This window comes from Pinus tabuliformis, chromosome 3_2, assembly GCF_031772625.1.
Source record: "Pinus tabuliformis cultivar Carrire ecotype Pingquan chromosome 3_2, CPIR1, whole genome shotgun sequence".
Taxonomy (NCBI): domain Eukaryota; kingdom Viridiplantae; phylum Streptophyta; class Pinopsida; order Pinales; family Pinaceae; genus Pinus; species Pinus tabuliformis.
In genome coordinates, this window is record NC_142302.1 from 312,035,808 (window position 1) to 312,047,942 (window position 12,135).

A 12,135-nucleotide genomic window follows, 5' to 3' on the forward strand; every position below is an offset into this window, starting at 1 on the left:
TTTCATCATAAAGGTTATCCACATCTATAGCATCCTCATAATTATCATCTTCAAATGCCATTAACAATCTATATTTGTTACCTTGTTCATCTTCATCACTGTTTGATAAGCCATCGCTATCTTCATGGGTGTAGTAGCTTTTCTTATTTGTACCCTGTTTCTTGTTCCATCTAACTGGTTCCTTTCCTTTATCCTTATAAGAGCATTTTGCAGCATAATGACCTACTCTTCCACAAGCAAAACATTTGAAAGGTAGCTTACCTCTGAACCTTCCAGAACCCCTTTGAAGATTTCTGACAAAGTTTGATTCTTCTTCTTCTTCTTCTGGAACATGACTTGCTTCATAGTGATCTTCTTTGCCTGATGCTTTAAAAGCAGCTTCCCTTCTGTCTGATGGCCCTCCCTTTCTCATTTCATAAGCAGTTAGAATTCCATGCAGCTGAGACATAGTGAGAACACGGAGATTTTCCTTTTCTTCTACTGCAGATACTTTAGATTCAAACTTGGGAGATAAAGATCTTAGAATCTTTTGAACTACTATAGTCTCTTTTATTTCTTCACCCAAATTTTTCATACAATTAACAATCTCATCTACCCGAAGAAAATAATTAGCCACACTTTCATCATTATACATCTTGAGAGTCTCATATTGAATCCTGAGAGTTTGAAGTTTAGCTTCTTTTACCTGTTCATCTCCTTCATAGCTGGTGATCATTTTGTCCCATATCTCTTTTGCTGATTTGAAGTGCATGACCTTCATGAACTCTGTTTGAGATATACTTCCTAATAGAGTACTGACTGCTTTTGCATTTGTTTCATACTGCTTTTTCTCAGCTGGATCTGTAGGAGTAACTGAAGGAAAGGCATAGCCTGATTCTACAATGTTCCAAACTTCTGTACCAAGAGATTGAAGATATGCAGTAACTCTTACCTTCCAATAATTGAAGTTTGTTCCATCGAAGACAGGTGGCCTAATTGATGCTTCTCTCTCGTAGTTGCTCATGATGATCGATCTACCTTCAAGCGATCAAGCTGTTCTGAAGGACCGGCTCTGATACCAATTGTTGGAAATAATACTGAGAGGGGGGGTGAATCAGTATTATCTAGCAATTTACCAAATCTTCCTTATTTGATCTTTTGAAATATTCTTGCATATCAGTACCATAAAACAATGAGCATGAATAAAGAAAATAGACAGTCACACCGAAGAACACAAGATGTAAGGTGGAAACCCAATGCGGGAGAAAAACCACCTGCTGCAATAATGTCTCTATCTTCTTTCAAGAAATTCTTTTTACAATGATTTTGTACTGGTGCAGTCCTTTACCAGCACGCAGGCTGCAACCTGCAAAGAGCTACAACTCTTTCTCGTTTTCCAGACTTCTCCTGGAAGGGAGCTACAACCCCCTACTTCTTTTCATGAAGAATCAAATGATCAACAAGTATACAACAGATACAGTCTACTACAGATATCAGATCAGTTATTACAGAAACAACCCAGAACACCTTATGAACAGAAATATACAGTTAACAGATCATCTTAAGACAGGGACGCATATTTTCTTTCTGTGGCCTGCGACTGGACGCAGTATACCTTATGCCGTTCTGCGTGCAGACGCTCTGTTCCTTTTGCTTGTCTGCGACCGACGCACACATCAACACAATCGCGCCGCGTCTTTCGCTTCAGAGACGCACCCAATACCACAGTCGCGCCGCGTCCTTCGCTTCAGAGACGCACCTGATCCTTTACTGTACTGCGTCCCGGCGCACTTTCCCTTCACTGAATCTGCGTCCCTTTAGATATAGAAGATAAGAGGACTTCACAACCAACCCAAACACTCAGATCCACAGATCTGATCATGCGCCATATAGATCGTAGTCCATTAGAAGATTTACCCTTAAAGATATGGACTAGATCACACCAAGAGATGATCAACCAAGATGATGCTTAATCCAAATGAACTCCTTTGCTTTATATAGGCAAGCTTCTCCCCAAAGCGTGGAACAATACCACGAGCCGACACCATAGAAACACACAACCGTCGGCTAGATACCACACAAGAAACCCCCACGAGCTTTTCTCTACCTTGAAATGTGTGCACTGGGCGGACGCACCTTCTGAACGGCTGACCAGCGTCCCTGGACGCGGGTTCTGTAAGGTATACCTGCGGGGACGCACTTGCTGAACAAATTTCCTGCGTCCTTCTTGATTTACCACCTGAAAGAGTTTGCCATCAAGGACAACACCTGAATCATAATGCCAACACGGAACACATGAGACATGAGGAAGAAATCCAACAGGGAAACCTTAGACTCCACGAACTTGAAAAAGAAAGGGTACGGTTAAGAAAGAAAAGCGCTTTGATGGACGCGGAGGTCAAGAAGTTGGACGACGAGATAAAGGAAGCGTTTCCCGCCCAAACAACTAGGATGGTAAGGCAAGGAACGTATGATCAAATTGACAAGTTTGAGAACTATTGCCATGAATTGGTTAGTCTGATGCCTTAGCTTGGACCCCATATTGTTAAGTGTATTGACCATGGTAGTGCATTGCAAATGGTGAAGTGAGTGATGTCGACCACAAAAATAGAAGGTGGGGATTCTTCGAGAATCATGATGGAGGACAGGATGGAGCCCCACAAAGGTGGTGCAACCACTTGGCTAGCTAAGGGAAGGATAGTCTTAGTGCTCCAGGTAGTTGAAAGGGAGCACGGGACTATAAACTATTTTTCCTGGAAGCTGCGTGATATTGGAGATGTGCGCAAAAGTCGAGAGTCACAAGGTCCGCAACTGCGCACGAAGGGCTACGCTGCAACACGAGTTGGCCAGAAAGTGACCGTTGAAGTCACTATTCACGATGGGATTCTCGAATTGAGGCCAAATGGAGTGGGTGGTAGGCATTTAAGACACGATTTATGAGTAAGACTTGAGAAAATCTACTGCTAAGAAAGAATTAATGAACCAGAATTGGGGGGAACGATTGAATTCGAATTTAAAGAGAACTATAAAACATAAAGGGCTGCCCAACAAACAACACTTGGTCATTTCATAATTGAGCGATTGAGCAGAGCCCTGAGCATTGTGAGTCGAGTGTTGATTGAGCCCCTGAATTCACGAGTGATAGATTACAACCTAGATGCGATGATAGCAACTAAGGATGGTCTAGGAATAGAAGAGGTAATTGCTGGCAAGGCCGCGTAGACCCCAACTATGGAGGATGTTCAAGAAGATGCCGGGGTTGTAGCAGAGATCCCCAAATCACCGTGTATGCCAAGACCCAAGAAGGATAAACAAGAAATGGCTCCCGTATCTGTGTCCCTGAGAACCTGCTGAACAACAAACTATCAATGGAAGAAAAGGGGAAAGCTGTCAAGATAGAACAGATGAGGAAGAAGAAGATTTGCAAGCTCTTATCATCGTAGAGGAAGGAGACAAAGGCATGGAGGAGGATATTCAACCTACACACTCTGTGACAAAATAAACCACATATGTCCCCCTGCAAAAAGGGAAGGCCAAAGTGCTTAGGGACCTGGACGAAACCAAGAGTTCACTCTAGACTCCACTCCTCCCAGACAGCAATGTATTTGAAGGCACGTACCTAGGCCGCATGCCAACCACGAAGTTTGTAGATTAGGACCTCGATGACTGCAAGAAGTTCCCTCACTTGGAGACCGAGAACCTCATGAAGCAGAACACCGCAGGGGTGGTGACAACATTAAAGCTGCGGAAGTGGCTGCGCGGAGTGGAAACGTCTGGGCTATTGAACCTACTATGGGTGCCGCATTTCCACTGTGCCCTAATAGCCATTTTCATCATCAGGAAGCTACTTTGCCTGGTGCATGATGGGTATCTATGGTTGGAGGAGCCCATCCCCATCACGACAGACCTAATTCATCGCATTTCCTAGCTACCATACAAAGGAAAGGACCCGGTGACCATATCGGAAGGGAAGGGTAGTGATTTGTCCCTCACGAAGGCCATGAAGACGAAGTACAAGTTGGAGAAGAAGAAGAGGGGCTACGCCATCTCCAGAATCAAGGACAAAGCGGTACGCATAGCAACCCAAATCCTAGTTGGAAAAGTTATGTGAAAGTGTCGCGGAGACGAGGTACCCACATCGTTGATCGCACTGGCCGAGTAGTGCACAGAGGGGGTCCAGTTTAATTGGGCTGAATTCCTCTGCACAAAATTTTTGAATAATTGTTGTGAATCCTAGGAGCAAGGTAAAACCTTTGACTATGCATGGTTGTTGCTGTACATAGTGGTTGTAGCAGGGGAATTGTCGGAGGATAGTCAATTCCCCATAATTGACAGAGATTTACCGGAGGCCACAAAGTATGCTTCGCTCTAGGCCACGAAGGATGCAAAAAGGATACGACAAAGAAAGATCTTCTAGGTGCTCATGGACATGAACATCCTAATGTGGATCAACTGGAAGCTGCGCTTGTCGCCCATAGTGTACAACATTTTATAGAGTTTTGCAAAATTCAAGGCAGACATGCACACCATCTTTATTAGGGCACACAAGGATCCAACGAAGCAGTGGATGAAGCTACATTTTGTAGCCACTGACGACACCATTTTCACTATCTTGGAGGCATGGCCTCTGGAATGGCGCACCCCAGATCTTGCAGAACTCGAAAGGGAGGCAGCACAAAAGAAGAAGGACGATGCCAACTTGCATGTCACATAGTTGGCTGAGAAAAGGCGGAAGGAAACAATAGTAGCTGAGGTATGGACAGTGCGGGAAGCAGCGGAGAAAGCCGCCGAGTAGAAAAGGTTGCAAAAGCAGCCGCAACAGCACATGAAGCAACGGTGAAGGTGGGCGAGGGCCAAGAAATGTGTTAGAAGGGGCAAGAGGTACAGGAAGCAGAAATATCAGAAAGGAGCACGGACCCAAGGACTGCGTCCACAAAGTTGAAGCTCCCACACATGGTAGAGTGAGAAGGATCGAGGAAGAAGGTCAAGGCCTCAAAATTGGCCATTGATCCGATCACCCTAACCGAGGGTGATCTACATGACATCAGTGAGACAGTGCACAATGTAAAAAATGAGGCTCTTCAAGATTTTCTGCAGGAGCACCAGAATATGTTGGGGGCCCTTAGAGCGCAGTTGTAGGAGTTACAGGTGCGTCCCCCTCAGGTGGGTACCCTTTCAACCCACCTCGTTGCAGGATCCTTGGAAACAGAGCATATGCTGCGTGCACGGATGGAAAACACAATAGTGTTGCCAGAAGGGGCCCTAGTGACATCGAATGAGGCTGATAGATTTTCAGTTAGAATGATGAAAGGCCTCAGCCTTAATTTGGCTACCCTTCTACATGAGACACTATATCTATTATAGGATGGGATAACAACAGAGCTGTGAACTAGGGAGAGCCGCGCGATCCAAGTCCTCAGCAATCAAAAGATAAACATGGAACAACTCAGCTTATAGTGTGACGAATTGGTGCCACAAAATTAGTAGTTGGTGCAGGTGGTAGGTGAAACTTGTCGCAGTGTCCTGGAGATAGCCATCCCAACAGATCTACCAATGGAGGTGCAAATCCACAGGATAGCAGCAGGAGTCCACGAGGCCAGGGAAGAAATGACAAAGGTTTAGCTAGAGCTGAATCTTCAGATTACTGAGCTGTGGTTAAAGGCACAACCATCCACTCCCTTGGAAGTCAGAGAATAGTGCGCTAGTGCTATCATAGTAGGACTAGAGGAAATTAGAGGTGCAGTATGAGACTATACCAGCATGTTGGAACAAGCACTTGAGGTCCCCACAACTATGCAGGAGGACCCCAACATCTAGCACTTGGAGACAGAAGTGTGCGGACTCCAACAGCAATACGACAGTGTCCGAGGAACTATGCAAATAGTATTCCTCACCCAGAGGCTTGTGAGGATGCAACAAGCCAAAGCACTGAAGGAGCAGGTGGACGCGGTGCGACACAAGGAGGCATTTCTCAAAGCGCGTGTTCAGCCTTGGATCGACGAGGCCTTCACTATCACAACAAACATCAAAGGGAAGCTCACACACATACAGGGGATGCAAACGTTAATGCAGAGAAGCACCCTAGACACAGAGGTCCTAGAATAGTGGATGTATCAGATCTAGTAAACAACAACTCAGTGCATTGTGGACCTCAGTACAGTTCGAGAATAGTTGGAGGGACTCCACGCCAAGATCACTCCACTGATCGAGTGTCTCGAGGGCGAGTCATGATGTTTGTGTTGGGGTCCTTTTGCGCATGGAATCCCCCCAAGGCATGTTTCGAGGCTCAAAGCCCAAAGCTTTGACCTGATATTGTTGTAAAGACTCTGCGAATTGTCGGTGCAGAGCGCGAAATGTAGGATAGAGTCATAGGATTGTTCGCCCTAGTCTTGTAATGTAAGGTTGGCCAACCCATGGTCCACGAACCATGGGATTGTATAAATAGAGCGAGGCTCTAAGTGTAGAAGAGGGTAAGCAAGAAGTAAATAAGAGAAGGAGTCCAAGTGACTAATTATGTCTTTGGGTCGTAGAGTAGGAGAAGGCTCTGCAGCTGAGTGCGTGGACCCCTGCAGCTGAGCGCGTAGAGGCCTAGTAGTCCGCAGCTAAGTGCGCAGACCCCTGCAGTTGAGTGCGTAGGACAGAGTCTAGTCTGTAATCGAGAAAGGAATTAATAAAGATAATTTTGATATCATATTTGAGTATTTGTTCTTGGGTTAATGCATGTTTGATATAAATTGCAAATATATTGGTTATTTATTCCACGCACATGTATGAATGATTTATATTATTAAGTGTAACTTAAAGCATGTAAGTAGGCTCAGTTAATCAAATAAATTTTGGAATACTAGTAAGGACTTAAGTAATAACACCGTTCGGCCCCTGAGTAGGGTTGCACAAAGGCAACATTACAGGCTGCGAGGTATAAGGAAGTGCACATAGTGACATAGCACAGGGTCGAATCGTGGACCACTTGAACTCATTAGACATCTCCATGGTGTGGAAACCTGGTTCTAGCACCTTCCCATACTACTTCGGGTGAGACCTCAGTCTGCGCTCCACGGACTATTGCCAAAAGGGCTAATAGTATCAGGATTTGTTTGGCTAAATCACCTCTGAACCTGGGTTAGGCCCCAACAAGCCAATAGTACCCAAACCTTCAAAGTCTCCAGAGCGTTTTTTCTAGCCAAGACTTCCAGGACTAGTAACTCAACCCATAATTGTTGTCGACCTTCCAGAGTGTTTGTCCAACTAAGGCTTCCAGGACTAGTAACTCAACCCACAGCTATTACTAGGCGTCAAGACCGTTTGTCCAACTAAGGCTTGCAGGACTAGTAACTTAACCCACCAAGGGATTCCAGAGTGTTTTTCCAACCACGGCTTCCAGGACTAGTAACTCAATCGAAGATGTTATAGGGATTCGAGAGTAATTCTCCAACCAAGGCTTCTAGGACTAGTAACTCAACCCAAGCTATTATAGGGCTTCTAGAGCACTTACCCAACCAAGCCTCCAAGATCTAATAACTCCACCCAAGCTAAAGGAAACATGAGAAACAACCAGAAAAAAAAAAGAAATGAACCCACAACACAATGGCTATCCAGGAAATGGCAACGCTAAACAAATCCCCTACCAATCTAGGCGATCCTCCATGCAAGTGATAGATGATGAACAAGAATCCACATGCATGTGCCATGCATGCCGAAACTAGTGTGGAAAACATACATGCAACTCAGTCCCTGCAAGTGAAACCTGTTATAGTTGTTGATCGCGATGTCCTTTTGCGCTTTGCTGCTTTTACTTTTCCTTCTTTCTCCAAAACTCCAAGTATTCTACACACTCCGAGAGTTCCCCAAGAAAACTCCAAGTTTTCAAGAGTATGAGAGAGAAAGAATAGAGAGAAAGAGCTCCAAAACTGAACTGACCAAGATTACATTGACCAAGCCCCGCCCACTGATCCTCAGAAATGTTTTTATCAATGAGGCCTCTATTTTCTTTAATTTTCATTATTTCCCTTCAATTTCCTCCTCACATGAAATCTATGACCTTTCACCTTCCTTTTCTCCTAATTTCAATTATTTTCATAAATAAAATGCCAATAAATGCCTCATGCCTTTCCAAATCCTTCTGCATTGCCTTTTCCAATTTCCTTATCCATACTAAATGGAAGTGAACACCCACAGTAGGATGTCTTTCCCACCATTCAACTTGGAATACGTGTCCCATCATCATGGCCTTATATTTTAAATGAATCTTTAGCCAGGGCTGTTACAGAACCCTCCCCCATGGGGAAACACCATCCTCAGTGTTCAATGACGCCTATAACCAACAAGACTGCTAAAAAAAAAACCTTCGCATGGAGCTTTATAACATAGCGCGTTGCACTATTTACAATTACCATCTTTTAAAACATGACAAACATGCCATTTACTACAGCTTTATAGAGTAACTCATTATGATATTTACAGTAATAACCACATACACACACATACACATTTGGTTCAACTAGCAAATATAAGGGTATGATGTCTAAATCCACAACAAGCGAATCCAGAAGCTCACACCTCCACCCTCAAGTAATACTAGGATTCACCTCCTTCCTAGGAAGTCTAGAATCCACTACCAACATCATATTGCATCCAATTTCTAACGCTACGATCCTATGCCACTTATCCTCTCAGGGAACAATTACCAACTCATTTTTCTGGGGCGCACTCCCAATGTGCATTTGATTCCATCTGGAAATGCTAATGACCAAAGAAAATATATCACTAGCCTTCCCTTATCTGCTACACAATCCTTCTGCCAATCTGGTCACCCCCTTTCATGCAGTCACTTAGCTTCCATGTTCTGATGGTGCCCCCATCCTGTGTAGTCCATCCCTTGGAAAGGCTTGCTCATATCGAAAGATACAGAAACCAAGGCATATACCTACCTTAAAACCATCATACTAGTCATAGAATGTGCATGGAATTCAATGGACACTATTGGGTACCATTGTCCCATAATGGTCCTGCTCTTGAAGTGCTTTACCAGCATATTGTTGCATTTTTGAATTCCTTTTGTTGTTGTTGCTAATCTTGTAGTCAGTTTCAACCTCCCAACTGAGCATGATCATGCATTCCTGTACGAAGCACATAATTTCCATTAGATTTAAAATAAAACGAAATAAATTCAAATCACACCTCATTGGTGGCCCGTCAACAAGGTACACTTTCAATTTTATTCGCTTCCTTTCACAATAATTCAAACTAACATATTTGATCAAATAATCATGTATAAACATATCATAGCAGGTTAGCTCAAAATGCAACCATCATAGATCAAAATAATGAATCACATGCAATCATCATAAACCATAATCATAACTCAAATGTAATCATCATAGACTAGAATCATAAATCACATGCATAATAAAATTGAAACAAAAATATTGATACTTATACTTCAATTAATCCTTAACTTCTACCTTTTTCTTTATTTCGTACGCACAAAAGATTGGTTTCCACACCCGAGAAACCCCCAGTGCATTCTCCTCAACCATGTGAACATATACATAGACTTCCTCACACGCATATAAGCACACATGATATGCAACACTATGCAATACATGCATCTACACCTCACACACAACACATATGCCTACACTCAGTGTACAACATAACACAATACATGTGCCTACATCCTGTGTAGACCACTACACAATACATACATTTAGACCCAGTGTACAACACAACACAATACATGTGCCTACACCCGTTGTACACCACCACACAATACATACATCTATACCATATGTACAATGCCACACAATACATGTACCTACACCTAGCATACAACACAACACAATACATCTATACCCGATATACAACACCACACAATACATGTGCTTACACATGGCATATGACACATCATAATACATGTACTACACAATGTACAACACAACGAGTACATGTCACGATACCACAACTACACAATGCATGTACATAGTATCGTATGCTCGTAACACAACATATATGACATGCACATAATACCACATGCACACGAATACCATAGGTACAACATGTACACAATGCCACTTGTACATAGCACAACTTGCACAACATGTGCACAACATCACATTTACACAACACCACATGCACAACACGTACACACCACCACGCATACATTGCACCACTTGTAAAACGTGTACACAATACCTCATGTACATAGTACCACAACACGAAATGTACATGACACCACATGCATGCAACATCACATGAACGACATGTACACAACACCATATACACAAAACACCACATGTACAACATGTACACGACACCACATTCTCACAACACCACTTGTACAACCATGCACACAACACCATATGTACATAGTACCTTATGTACAACATGCACACATCACCACATGTATATAACACAGCATACCCAACATGTACATAGCATCATCTGTACACATCACTGCATATCCAACATGCGCACAACACCATATGCACACAACACTGCATATCCATCATGTGCACAGTACGATATGTACACAACACCACATATCCATCGAGTACATATCACCATCTATTCCCAACCCTGCATATGCAATATTCACACAACATTATCTGTATCACCATGTACATAAAATTGCATAAACAACATATACACATAATATATATACATCACATCACATGCCCACAACATCAAAGATGCAACATGTACAACATATACAACATATGCACAATAGTAGTACCACACATCCAAAACCACATTGTCTCTAGCAAGCAACCTTGTTTTTAGTGTCTTATCCATGCTTGTCCCAATATGCTACATTTCAGTGATGTATCCCTCAGTATAGAATGTCCATAACATAGACACAATATAATCACATAATATCAACTCATAACCACATGATATTGACCTCATATATTTTTCATGACTACTCTTCCACTTGATTCCTCATAAACTAGGAACCTCTTCATGTCATTCACTTGCATAAGAAATCATTCCTCCACAAGATTGATCCCTAACGACCCTGTCAGACAACAACATACATACATACATGCATATATATACATATACATATTAGCGTTAATAATCATGATCCATGATGACCATGTCATACATGACATACATACATACACACATACATGTATACATATATAAGCATCAACATAGTTATGATCATAACATAATTACCAGATAACATAAGGTATAGGTTAAGAGAACTTCCTTATTTTTGCACATCATGCACAACATTGAGAACCACAATTGCCAACTTATCCAAGGCATTGGACACCTCATATCCATTTTCTTTACCTTTTCTAGTTACCTTTCTCATGTTTGTACTACCACCGTCCATTTACCACAATGGACCTAACTAGTCCAACTGACTGTCATAGTCTTACCTTCTGTTGCGCTTACTCATGCACCGAGCTTCATCTGATTCTTACATTGCCTTATGGATTTCATTCAGATCTCTCTGAGCTCCACTAACTTTCCTCTTTACCAACCAATTTCCAAGCCTCAAAACATAAAAATTAAGCACAAGAAACAATCAAGAAGAAAACCATGAAAACCAATAATAATATGGCACCACAAACAAAGTGGAAAGATCATGCACTAGACATAAAAAGAAATGCGAATCAAGTGCAAACAGATCACAAAATACCAAAATAACAAGACTAACAAGAGACACCATGATTCAATCCACATATCCACATGATGTCAGACAAAATCAAAGTTAAGAATACTTGTTGTATGCAAATCACTCATTCATTCGGAACTAGAGTTTCCAAACATAGCCAAAGGAATTTTTGTCCAGTTCATTTCTTTTACCTTTTTACCTTAATGCAATCAAGGCTTACTATGTATTATCATATCACACAACTTTTAGTTATAAAAACAATTCAACTATTACCTTGTCAAGCTAATACCAATCATGTTACCCTGCAACTTCTCTCACATGTTAACCACATGTTCCAAACATCAAGACAATCATATCTATCAATTTGAAATCAACCTTTACCAAGACTAACAATCATGTCATAATCGATAGTCAACTCATAGTCATTAGACATAATGCTACAATTTTCACCTACTACACTCAAGTACATATCCACTATCTCAACACATGTGTCAGTACAATCATCTTAAAACAAGATGATTTAAACA